The 12,899-nt window shown below is 31.7% G+C and overlaps 1 long non-coding RNA gene across 3 annotated transcripts; it reads left to right on the top strand.

Annotated features, from left to right (window-relative positions):
* Positions 1 to 8,998: 8,998 nt before the first annotated feature.
* On the top strand, positions 8,999 to 12,369 carry LOC139877943 (uncharacterized). 3 transcript variants are annotated; one of them, XR_011768857.1, is made up of 5 exons: positions 8,999 to 9,190; positions 9,733 to 9,820; positions 9,926 to 10,860; positions 10,951 to 11,021; positions 11,221 to 12,369. It is a non-coding gene; the product is annotated as an uncharacterized lncRNA (long non-coding RNA). The 3 variants fall into 3 exon arrangements; XR_011768851.1 differs by having other exon boundaries at positions 9,926 to 10,993; XR_011768845.1 differs by having other exon boundaries at positions 9,926 to 11,021.
* The last annotated feature ends 530 nt before the right edge of the window (positions 12,370 to 12,899 follow it).

The following is a 12,899-nucleotide window of genomic DNA, read 5'->3' as shown; positions in this document are numbered from 1 at the left end:
TCAATATAAAAATACATACTTTGTGTACCAAAATTGACTATATGTATACACCAAAATTGACTATCCATATCTATATTATTATTATTATTATAACACTCCCCCTTGGATAGCAATTTTATTTTGTTGAAGATCAACTATAAATTACTGCCTCGTTAAAAACCTTGCTAAAGAAAACCCAGTGGGAAAAAACTTTAGCTAAGGGAAAAAGAGTGCAGCATGGAGTTGACTCCCCCTCAAGTAGACATCGCTTCAGCTGTTACATCTTTTGAACATGTCTCATGCCAATGTTATGAACGTGTGTTCTGAAAATAGCAGTTGGAAGTGCTTTCGTGAAAAGATCAGCAGAGTTTTTGCTAGATTGCACATATCTCATTTCAATCTGGTTGTCCTTAATGAGATTTTGAGTGTATGAGAAGAATCTAGGTGGTATGTGTTTTGTTCGGTCACTTTTGATATACCCTTCTTTCATCTGTGCTATGCAAGCTGCATTATCTTCATAGATAGTTGTTGGACTTTTATCGCGTTCTAGTCCACAAGAATCAGTAATGAGTTGTGTCATTGATCTCAACCAAAAACATTCTCGAGTAGCTTCATGTAATGCAATCACTTCGGCATGATTTGACGATGTAGCAACAAGTGTTTGTTTTTGAGAACGCCATGATATTGCAGTACCTCCATTTAGGAATACATATCCAGTTTGAGATTTAGCTTTATGTGGATCAGATAAATAACCTGCATCTGCATAACCAACCAAATCTTGTTTTGATTCGTTAGAATAAAATAATCCTAAATCAGTAGTTCCTCGAAGGTATCGAAATATGTGTTTGATCCCATTCCAGTGTCTTTTGGTAGGAGCAGAGCTGAACCTTGCCAACAAATTAACTGCAAAAGAAATGTCAGGTCTTGTACAATTTGTAAGATACATAAGAGCTCCAATTGCACTAAGATATGGTACTTCTGGTCCAAGAATGTCTTCTTGATCTTCACATGGACGAAATGGATCAGCTTCAACATTGAGTGATCTAACAACCATAGGAGTACTTAATGGTTTTGCCTTGTCCATATTGAAACGTTTCAAAATCTTTTCAGTATATGTTGTTTGATGTACAAGTAAACCATTAGGCATATGCTCAATTTGTAAACCAAGGCAATACTTGGTTTTTCCGAGATCTTTCATTTCAAATTCTTTCTTTAGAAGTTGAATGGCTTCATGGATCTCTTTATTTGTACCTATGATGTTAAGATCATCAACATAAACAGCTATGATCACATATCCGGATGTTGTTTTCTTAATGAAAACACAAGGGCAAGTAAGATTATTTGTATACCCTTTGCTTATCAAGTAATCACTTAATCGGTTATACCACATACGTCCCGATTGTTTTAACCCATATAAAGATCTTTGTAATTTAATCGAATACATTTCTTTGGGTTTTGCATTTGATGCTTCTGGTACCTTAAATCCTTCAGGTATCTTCATATATATATCACTATCAAGTGATCCATATAGATAAGCAGTCACAACATCCATGAGATGCATTTCTAAATTTTTAGAAACTGCCAGACTGATTAAGTACCTAAAAGTAATTGCATCCATAACAGGAGAATAAGTTTCTTCATAATCAATTCCCGGTCTTTGAGAAAAACCTTGAGCTACAAGTCTAGCTTTATACCTTGTAACTTCATTTTTCTCATTTCTTTTTCGGACAAAAATCCATCTGTATCCTACAGGTTTCATATCTTTAGGAGTGAGAATGATGGATCCGAAAACTTTTCTTTTATTGAGTGATTCTAATTCAGCTCGTATTGCTTCTTTCCATTGAGCCCAATCATGTCTATTTTGACATTCAACCATAGATGTTGGTTCTGGATCATCATCATTATTCATGATGTCATATGCAACATTAAATGAAAATTTCTCATCAAGATTTTTCATTTCATTTCGGTTCCATAATATTTTTGAATATGCATAATTGATTGCAATTTCTGTATTGACATCATCAATCTCCTCTGCAGTAGGAGTACTGATTTGTGGTTCTTCTTGAACACTTTCTTTTACTTCATTATCAGCTGATTTTCTTTTTCGAGGATTTTTATCCTTTGAACCGATTGGTCTTCCACGTTTCTGACGTGGCAAAGATTCATGAGTGACGTTATTGCCAGCTTTTGGAATTTCAATTCGAGCTGGAGTATTTACTGCTGGTATATATGATTTTGTCACCGTTTTTGTATCTGTAAATGCATCAGGCAATTGATTTGCAAGTTCTTGTATATGCATTATCTTTTGAACTTCTGTCTCGCATTCTTTTGTGCGAGGATCAAGATACTTTAATTGAGGTTCACACCATGAAACATCATTTTCTTTATTTTTCATTTCTCCCCCTAATCTAGGGAACAATGTTTCATTAAAATGACAATCAGCAAAAACGTGCTGTAAAAACGTCACCTGTCATAGGTTCAATATACCTTAATATTGAAGATGTTTCATATCCAACATATATTCCCAACCTCCTTTGAGGACCCATTTTTGTACGTTGTGGTGTCGCAATTGGAACATACACTGCACAACCAAATGTTCTAAGATGGGAAATATTTGGCTCTTGACCAAAAGCAAGTTGTAGGGGGGAATATTTATGACTTGCACTTGGTCTGATGCGAATCAATGCAGCAGCATGTAAAATTGCATGACCCCATATAGATACAGGGAGTTTTGTTCTCATTATCAATGGTCTAGCGATTAACTGTAAACGTTTAATCAATGACTCGGCTAAACCATTTTGTGTATGCACATGAGCAACAGAATGTTCAACAACAATTCCTATAGACATGCAATAGTCATTAAATGCTTGAGATGTAAATTCACCAGCATTATCAAGTCTCACCCTTTTAATGGTGTAATCAGGAAAATGAGCTCTCAATTTAATAATTTGGGCAAGAAATTTTGCAAATGCCACATTACGGCTTGATAACAGACAAACATGAGACCATCTGCTAGATGCGTCTATTAGAACCATGAAATATCTAAATGGTCCACATGGTGGATGAATTGGTCCACATATATCACCTTGAATTCTTTCAAGAAACATTGGTGATTCTTTCTCAACCTTAAGTGGTGAGGGTCTAGTTATCAATTTTCCAAGAGAGCAAGATGTACATGGAACCATTGTATCATGATGGATTTTTCTATCCTTTAGTGGATGTCCATGAGTACATTCAATAATCCTTTTCATCATTGTTGATCCTGGATGGCCTAATCTGTTATGCCATAAACTGAATACACCAGGATCAATATATTTTTCGTTAACTACCATATGTATTTCTGGTACATTTATATGTGTATAATGTAATCCAGAACTAAGTCTTGGCAGTTTTTCAACCACATGACTCTTGTCAGTGATACTTAAATATTTCTCATTTTCTGTTGTCACTGACTGATAATCATACCCGTTAAGGTATATGTCGGAGAAACTCAATAAATTTCTGCTTGACTTGGGAGAAAATAAGGCATCATTTATTAAAAATTTTGTACCATTTGGTAGTATGAAATTTGCCTTTCCTATCCCTTTTATCAAGTTAGCAGGTCCTGATATTGTATGTATAGTTCCTTCCGTTGGTTTTAGATCAATAAAATATTTCTCGGATTTAAGTATAGTGTGTGTAGTTCCACTGTCTGCTATACAGAGATCTCCACCACTTGATTGATGTTGTATTCCAGCAAAATTCATATTGAACTTCATATATAAGAAATAAATAGTGAGTACATTAATATTACACAATATTTTAAACGCAAATAGATAGTACTGAAACATTTAGCAAACATAATGACAAAGACAGACGATATTAAATCGTTTATTTTTCAAAAGACACACAACTTAAACATTCAAGAAATCTTCATATAAATCAGATGGTTTCTCAGTGACTGTTGGATCAATATTATCCACAAAATTTACTTCCTTTTCTTTACCTTTCAGCGAATCCTGATACATCTTAACAAGATGTTTAGATGTTCGGCAAGTATTAGCCCAGTGGCCCATTCTACCACATCTGTAGCAAGATTCTTCAGAATTTTTAGAAGAATTTTCTTCAACATCTTGTTTAATGGGCTTGTTTTGTGGTTGATATTTATATTTTCGTGGATTACTATTTCTTTGACCACCACGGCCACGACCACGACCACGTCCACGCCCATTACCATTACCATAAGGATGGTTTCTACCATAGTTATGGCTTTTGGCATGATGATGGTGATGGTTATTATAACCACGACCTTGCCCGCGTCCTTGTCCCTGTTTATAATTATTTGCAGTATTTGCTTCAGGGATTGCAAGTGTACCAGTTGGACGGGATTGCTGATTTTTCATTAATAGCTCATCATTTTGCTCTGCAACTAAGAGATATGAATTAAGTTCAGGATATGTTTTGAACTTTAGCATTCTCAAATTTCTTTGCACTGTGATGTTTGCAGCATTCATTGTGGAGAAAGTTTTCTCCATCATGTCTGCATCACTAATTTCATGTCCACAGAATTTAAGTTGTGAACATGTATTATACAGAGCTGAGCTGTATTCATTTACTTTCTTAAAGTCTTGGAACCTTAATGTTCTCCATTGTTCCATTGCAGCTGGAAGTAAAATTTCTCTTTGATTATTGAATCTGCTTTTGAGACCTTCCCATAAAACATGGGGATCTTCTACAGTCACATAATTATTTTGTAAGCATTCATCAATATGTTGATGAATAAAGCAACATGCCGTAGCTTGTTATTTTTCAGAACAAGTGTTGTTTTCATTTATGGTTTCAAGAATGCCCATTGATTTAAGATGCATTTTTACTTTTATAACCCATGGCATGTAGTTGTTTCCAGTTGATTCTAAAGGAGTAAATTTAAGCTTTTCCAGATTCGACATTTTCTATTATCAAAAATTAAAACAAACATTATGATAAATTAGAGTCAATTTATATTCATAAGTATATAAACATTAAACATAAATTTAATATAACATAAATGATAAGTAGGTGACAGTGTCGACCATGTGTAAGCAATCATAAATAAATGTTATATAACAAAAATATAAATATTAGTAAACATAAATGAAAATTTGGCGACAGTGTCGACCATATATTTTTTTCAGGTGGTATAACCGACCTATATCATTCTGGTGGTATAACCGACCATATATCATTTTGGTGGTATAACCGACCATATATCATTTTGGTGGTATAACCGACCATATATCATTTTGGTGGCAGAGCCAACCATATTTAGTATTAAGATTATCGTGCTGATAACGTGTTATAATTCAGTAGGCTTATAACTACCTTTAGTGGTTTGATTCTTGATGTTATAATTCAGTAGGCTTATAACTACCTTTAGTGGTTTGATTCTTGATGTTATAATTCAGTAGGCTTATAACTACCTTTAGTGATTTGATTCTTGATTTAGAATACTAATAATGAAGTGTAAGAACAAAGATGATAATGGAGAGAAAGAAAGAAACACTTTGTAAGTGTGAGAAATGGTGCAAGTTTAATGCTTGCATTCATGAGTATTTATAGCCTAAAATCTCAATATAAAAATACATACTTTGTGTACCAAAATTGACTATATGTATACACCAAAATTGACTATCCATATCTATATTATTATTATTATTATAACATATATATATATATATATATATATATATATATATATATATATATATATATATATATATATATATATATAAAGCCAACCGGGAACCTTACTTCGACAGATCAAACTAGCTAGGATCGAGGATTCACCCCTTCCCTTCCGCTTACACCATTTTTTTAGGATCAAGAGGGAAGTAACCAATCGGGGGGAAGCGGGGAGAAGCAAAATTTTTTTTTTTTTCGTTTTTTGAAAAAACTTTGTTCACGAACATTATAGATGAGATGAAAATATGAACATTTAGTAGAGACACTTTGTGATAAATGTTTTTATTTTGGCGAGAAAACGCTCGAAGAAGTAATATATAACAATTATCGTGTTTTTCGAGCATATGTTGAGGTTTTAGCTATTGGGGTTTAGATATTAGGGTTTCGATATTAGGGTTTATAGGGTTTAGATATTAGGTTTTAGAAATTTAGGGTTTAGGGTTTAGATTTAGGGTTTAGATTTAGGATTTAGATTGAGTTTTTAACACGAACGGTTTAGGGTTTAGGGTTTAGGGTTTGGTATTTTGGGTTTATTCCATAAACCCAAAACACCAAACCCTAAACCCTAAACTCTAAATAGGGCTAAATTTTACTTCACAAAACATGAAGAAAAAAAACGTTCATATTCTTCACGAACAATATTATCTTGAATGTTATTTTTTTCGATCGTTTTCTCACCTAAATAATGACATTCATCACGAAGTGTCTCTTCTAAATGTTCATATTTTCGTGTGATCTTGATGCCGGAAAAAAAGAATTCCAAAAAAACGAAAAAAAAAAAATTTTGCTTCCCCCGCTTTGGCCCCGATTGGTTACTTCCCCTTTGTTCCTGCCCCTATATATATATATATATATATATATATATATATATATATATATATATATATATATATATATATATATATATATATATATATATATATATATATATATAAAAGTGAAAATAAGAAGATAAAACTATAAATTGAAAAGATATATAATGTAGTAATAATTTTTTTAAACTGAGTACGTGTTATATATTTAAAAATAATAAATTTGAGAGAGTGAATATTTTTTATGTACGATTAATATGTGGACGAGCCACCTGAGTTTTTATAGTATCTTCTCATTTGCTTCTCCCTTATAATTTAATCTTAAGTGTAGCATAGTTCATTTACAAAATCTTGAAATATTAATTTTTAAAAGAAAAGCAAGCTATTTAAATACCAATTACTTTTCAAATTTTTCTGACGCTACTTTTTAAGACTGTTGTTAAAGTCCATAAAAATCTGTAAAATTAAATATTCAACACTTTAAAGTCAGTAACCGCTATATACAAATATTTCATGCACTTTAAAGGATGAAAAATTCTATATTTTATTAGTATTAATATACATATAAATATAATATAATATACATCTCCAATAGTGCTAAATTTTAAAAAGTAAAAAAATGTGACATTTTTTTAAAAAGTAAAAGGACTGCATTCTATAAAACTTCCGAGGGATAGATATGCTTACACGTATGATATAAATATAAATATAAAATATAAAATATAAATACAACAAATATAGAAAAGTTTAATTTTTATGTAACTGAGAAATGTTGTATTTTAAGGCGAGTATTTGGATTGAATGTTTTTACGCGGTAAGAATATGACTCGATGTAAAAAGCACGTGTGTAAATGGTTATCGTCATGTGCGTCACTTTCGATACTGGAAAAGACACATGCAATTTAATGCATAGCTATTAGCTACCTAGTGATTGTAATGATTCTCCTTATCTACAATACTTCTAAAATACTCCCACTCAGATTCATTGTCAAAAAATAAATAAAAAAAATAAATAAAAGTTTAAAAAATTTCATTATTACACTATAATTTTTATGTACTTTTTTTAACTTTACAGTTTTACCTTTAATCAATTAATTAAAAAACCCCCTAATTTTTGTAATTTAACTAATTTATTAGAGACAATATTGTAAACTTCATAAAATTTACTTTTCATTTTTAGAAATGGACAATTAATTTGAGACAGTCCGAAAATGAATACTGGACATGAACGGAGGGAGTATCTTTTTACTTTCCACTTAATAATTTATTTCTGTACAGCTTTTAATTTGCGCAACAACTTCCACCCGGCACACCTTTCGAGTTTCTGTGTTCAATGCCTTTTCGCTCTATCAATCGAGGCAACAGTAATCGTCGATTTATTGGCGTCTTGACGGCCGCTTAGAGCTTAAATTGATTTGCAGGCTGGCTTTAAAACTCGTGAAAATTTGATTCCACAATTTTCATGGCGTGTCATTTGTACTTTTATTTTTATTTTGTATTTTTCTTTATATAGCCGAAGGTCATTTGTATTTTTCGTGAAAATATATAGCCGAAGGTCCTCGTGGAAGCAATCTCTCTACCCTGTAGTAGAGAGAGAGATGACTTTCTCTTCCTGTGGGTGAAGAATTCTTTCTTGACTCGTGGTTAGAGAAATGACTTTCCAACTATTTTAGGGTAGATGAAGGATTTTCTACATCTCACCTCCTCCATACTTCGCATGTACGAGATTGGATATTGTAGTAGTTGTTGTTGTTGTTGTTGTTGTATACATCTCTTAATTCAATTATTGTCACTTAATCTGCACGTAATCTGAAAATTAGTTTGTTTCTATTAGATATAAAATCAGACAACCCTTTTTATTAACAGACAAATATAAACACATGCAAATTCAGGAAAAAGGTAACAACCCCATAGTCCTTTCATTTTATGTCACGCTCCGTTTTAATTTTGGACGTGATTAAACTTATTATGCTTGAAATTTTAGCTTGTTTGATAGATATAGTTCTAAAATTTTAGTGAATAAATGCATAAAAAGAAGATATAGTGAAATAGATGAATAATGGAATAATGTATAATTGTTACAATTGAGTAGTTTATAACTATTTTTAGTGGCCTAATTAACTACAAACTTCTTATTATATAAGATTTGAGTGGAGAGTAAAGAATAAGACTTATATATAATGTAAGAATGGGTGCCTCGTATGCTTACAATTGTATGCATATTTATACTACAAAAATTAATATACAAAAGTTATTATACACATACTAATAGCAAGTGTGTTTTTTGGCTTCCCATTGGTCCACTTGGCACCCTTCCTCTCACAAACCCTACTATTCACCATTTACACACACCACTTTCACACACTTTGGGTTTTTAAGTAAAAAAAATAAAAATAAAAAGGGAAACCGGTTTTTTTTTGTCCGGTCTTTTTTTAATTAAATGACATACATCATATAGATAGCGTGAACCAATTACACCTTATAGCCCATTCCTTACATCCCATACCTTTGACGTTCATCCCATACCCCTTCGACAATTGTGTCACTTGATTTTATCTTCATCTCCAATCAATCTCCGCTACATTCATAAAAAAAAAAAATTCAATCAATATCAATTTCGTAGCTTGATTTTATCAATGTCTTCGATTGACAACGGTTGGACGGCACCGGCAACGCCGACAATACAGATGATGATTCAGGTTACCTAAACCATAATTTTATTACTAAATCTTCAATCGATTCACTTTATGTTATTTCTTTTACTAATCCCTTTTTTCCGTTCATGTTTTGGTTTACACCACTTGATTACTTGAATTCACATAGTATAATCGCAATGTGTGTTTATTTGTTAACTTGAATTGAGGATCAGTAGTGTAAATCAAAGATCTTTACATTCCTGTTACCAAGGTATGATTAGGGTTTTTGATTTACAATCTGAAATAGGTTTTTATTTGTATCTATAGGCTGTATATATATGAGATTAACTTTAATTTGACTTTGCATATTTTATTTCGGTAAAATTGTTTTTCGGATCTGGTGGAGTGATGCATTTCAACTGTATTGCCTTTTATTTAGTTTGAATAAGGTCAAATTATATTAATTAATGCATATTTCATATACTAATATACATAATATGTTATAGTGATGGTTTGTTTGGTGACCTTTAGGGTTTCAAGCCTTAAACTTGTATTTTTGGAGTATATGTAGCTATTCGATTCTGCTCTTACCAACAATTTTGCAGATTTGATGCTGAAGGTAAAACATTCATACTAATTGGGTGATTTGTTTGCTGGAGAGATTCTAATTCTGTATCATTGTCGCCAGTTCAGGTACGTATATGCACAAATTCTTCATATATGTAACATTTTTTTACGTGACTAATTTTATTGTTTCTTAACCATATATTCATTTGGATCCTTGGACTTTTGATACAGGTTGAATCAAAATGTGTAATTCATATGTTCAAAATGGTTACTTTCAAAATCAGCAGCACATAGTATGTTCACATGGTATGTAATTTCAAGTTGTTTTTTCATTTAGTTATTCAAATGTCTTTTAATATCATGTGTTGGAGTCAAGTTAAAGATGAAATTAAAAGTTGATGCTTTATTTACTTCCATAAGTACAGTTGAGTAGCAACACCATATTAACATTGTTACGTTTGGTATTTAACCTTATTAAAATTTAAAACTCATTTGGTATAAAAAAAATATGGTTAAAGTTTGTATATAACTTATCATTTATTCATTTATTTATAAATAGAGGTCAAAGAGATTCTTTTTTTGTCTGAAAATAGACTGACCAGTTGGAGAATGAACGGATCCATCATCTAATAACTTGAATATGATATGTTTTTTTGATTTAATGGTTTTTTGTTGGTGATTATTATTATTTATTAGTAGGAAAAGTGAGGAAGCAATGGAATCACGACCAAACAGCTTATGTCTCCATTATTTTTGTGCACGATTTTTTAGCACAATTAGTCGCCTGGAATTGTTTTTGAAATTAAGGGCTGTGATGATTTACATGTCATGCATTTTGTACATTGGCGGGGCAGCCTATAGGTAGCAGCCATGTATCGGCGAGGAAACCTATAGGCTGTAGCCATGTTGTGGCGAGGCAACCTATAGGTTGCAGCCATGGTGCACCGTGTTCTGTTAATAGAACTTACCGACGTAACTGAACCCGATTTTTTAGTACATGTGTTTGTCTGAATCTTTTGTTTTAAGAAGTTTGTTTAACAATTGGACTTATTATTGGTACAAAACTGAGCCTGCAATTTAATTACCATGGTTTCTGCATTTTATCATTTCTGTATTCATCGTAAACTTGAGAAAAAATTCAACACAAGGTTGTCATAACTGTCCAGGTATATTATTTTTTTGTCAAAAATATACATTCAAACTATTTAAATGCGTATGTTTTTTGTAAATAATTATTTAAACATATTGGTTTCCAGTATTTGTGGCGCTTTAAATCCGTTGATGAAGACGCCTAAAGTGGTACGATTAATTTGCTTCTTTTTTTTAGGTATGCTTTTTAGTGTATAACATTAAAACTATTAGACGAGTGCCGAGTAGTATTTGGTTACTTATATAAAAAGATTACTTTGATAATCAATATTATGCTAGCTGCTAAGAAAAATGTTTGGTATATAAAGCCACAACCTTGAATTATATATACTTTTGGCTGTTTATTTTGTGCTAATTCAGAAGTGTGTGCATGCTAGGCAAAAACTTGGATGACAAGAGAATACATATACTCTGGATGGCAAAAACTTGGATGATAGAAGTGTGTTCATTCAGCGAGGAAGTGTTCACCAATTTATACTCTGTTTTGCTATTATAATGTTACATAATATAATAAATAATATAAAAAACTGAATCTGTTGACCAATGTTGATCATTCGGGTCAAAACAGTAGTCAATTGACTATTTGGGTCAAAACATTGCTCAAATGACCATTTGGGAGAAAAATGTCCTCACTTGATCATAAACTGAAATGGACATAAACTGAAAAGGTTTTCTTTGAGCATGTTTGATTATGGTGAATTATGGTGATTTGTTGACTTTTGTTGACTATTTGTATGGTAATAAACTGTACGATTACAAGATTGTTGCAACTGTTGCATCAACTGGAATAAACAAAATGGAATGTCTTTTGGTGCCAAAATCGACACTTTTTAATAAAGTGTCAAAAAGTAGTTATTTGGTAAGGTGTAAAAAATAGGTACTCTTTTAGTAGGGGTGAAAAAAAACCAAAAAATATAAATAAATAAAAATGGTCATACTGTTTTAGGTCATTTAAAGCATAAATGTTTTGGTCATACATTAACATATAGTTGCATAGTACAATTTACTTGTAATGCAGATTTTGCAGATTCTTTTCGTGGATTGATATTTTAATATATGTGCATTGGTAGTAATGCGATTGTGTTTGTTTTGCGTCAGACTATTAGTTACATGTCTGAGCGTGTTGTTGGACATGGATCATTTGATGTTGTGTTCCAAGCCAAGTGCTTAGAAACCGGAGAAGCAGCGGCGCCATCAAAAAGGTTCTTCAAGAAAAGAGATACAAGAACCGAGAACTACAAACGATGCGAGAGAAAATAGCTTTTAAGTAAATGAGTCAAAATTCGCCCATAGTGCACATAACAACCATCATAGTAGCAAAAACATGGACCGAGGACCGGACCAAATATTATCGGTCCGGTTTTAGTTTTTTTTTTTGTTCAATGTGGATTTATTACTTCTGATATCAAGTTTAAGTTTTATGAGATTTGATAATGTGGTGTTTATGTCTTATGTCTTTCGTTTTTTTAATGGGTTGCTGCAGCGGTTGGTAATTATGTAATACAATACGCTCTTGCTTTGGTACTCAGAGAGTTTTAAAATTTATTCCTATGATCGTATGTAGTTAACATTTGTGTTATGGATGTCAACAAATGACTGTCGTTTTTGTAAGATATAATTGTTTTTCGTTGTAGTTTGTATGCCCCAAAAATCATGAAGTAAAATGTGCCGTGTAAATCAATAGCTACCGTTAAAATCGCATAAACCTTAAAGCAGCAATGCGCGAACCCTCAACTCTTGTTCATGTTCATTTTTCAAATGAAGAACAGTATGAAGATATGGGGTAATAATATTGGTCATTCACTCTTAGATTTCATATCTTTGTACAGTCAATGAAATCATAACAATAATTATTTATTTAGGATTTATGTATGTATGAAAATCGTAAACCGTGAATGGAAGTGATGTTATTTTTTTATTATTATTATTATTTATTAACATTTGTATCAATAAAATAAATGAAAAATAAGAATCTGGAATGCATAATTTTATACGAAGCATATATGTATTGTATTTGACAGACATAAATAATAAACAACTTTAAATGTTCACTCTA

The sequence above is a fragment of the Rutidosis leptorrhynchoides genome, chromosome 1 (assembly GCF_046630445.1).
Source record: "Rutidosis leptorrhynchoides isolate AG116_Rl617_1_P2 chromosome 1, CSIRO_AGI_Rlap_v1, whole genome shotgun sequence".
NCBI classification, from domain to species: Eukaryota; Viridiplantae; Streptophyta; class Magnoliopsida; order Asterales; family Asteraceae; genus Rutidosis; species Rutidosis leptorrhynchoides.
The sequence above is the reverse complement of the archived record's forward strand: the minus strand, read 5'-3'. Positions and strand labels throughout refer to the sequence as shown.